Below are 984 nucleotides of genomic sequence, written 5' to 3' on the forward strand. Positions count from 1 at the left end.
AAAAATCCGTATTTCGTCTTAACTCGGGAAAAGAAGGCGATTCCTGGGTTTCTTTCTCAAACAAGCCGACCCCGGGTTAGGGTTAAGGAGAACCGGGCTCCAGCCCCTCCGGCCGGGTTAGGGTTAGGTTTGGGGCTGGGGCTGGGGTTAGGGTTAAGGAGAACCGGGCTCCATGCCCTCCAGCCGGGTTAGGGTTAGAGCTGGGGTTAGGGTTAAGGAGAACCGGGCTCCAGGCCCTAGGGCCGGTTTGGGGCTGGGGCTGGGGTTAGGGCTAGAGCTGGGGTTAGGGTTAGGGTTGGGGCTGGGGTTAGGGTTAAGGAGAACCGGGCTCCATGCCCTCCAGCCGGGTTAGGGTTAGAGCTGGGGTTAGGGTTGAGGAGAACCGGGCTCCAGGCCCTAGGGCCGGTTTGGGGCTGGGGCTGGGGTTAGGGCTGGAGCTGGGGTTAGGGTTAGGGTTGGGGCTGGGGTTAGGGTTAGGGTTGGGGCTGGGGTTAGGGTTAAGGAGAACCGGGCTCCAGCCCCTCCGGCAGGATCAGGGTTGGGGCTGGGGCTGGGGTTAGGGTTAGGGTTGGAGCTGGGGTTAGGGTTAGGGTTGGGGCTGGGGCTGGGGCTAGGGTTAGGGTTAGGGTTAGGGTTAGGGTTGGGGTTGGGGTTGGGGTTAGGGTTAGGGTTGGGGCTGGGGTTAGGGCTGGAGGCAGGGTTTAGGTTGGGTTAGGGTAAGGGCTGGGGCTAGAGTCAGGGCTGGGGCCGGGGCTAGGGCTAGGGTTAAGGAGAACCAGGCTCCAGGCCCTCCATCCACACCTGTGTACCCACACTTAAGCACCCCTCCCCGGCCTAGCCACCCAACCCGCAGCCCCTGGAGCTCCACGCCCCTGGTACTGTAAGACACTTTGAAAAAAAAAAAGGAAAAAGAAAAAGAACCAGGCTCCAGGCCCTCCATCCACACCTGTGTACCCACACTTAAGCACCCCTCCCCGGCCTAGC

Source organism: Odontesthes bonariensis, unplaced genomic scaffold (genome assembly GCF_027942865.1).
Source record: "Odontesthes bonariensis isolate fOdoBon6 unplaced genomic scaffold, fOdoBon6.hap1 scaffold_302, whole genome shotgun sequence".
Lineage (NCBI taxonomy): Eukaryota > Metazoa > Chordata > Actinopteri > Atheriniformes > Atherinopsidae > Odontesthes > Odontesthes bonariensis.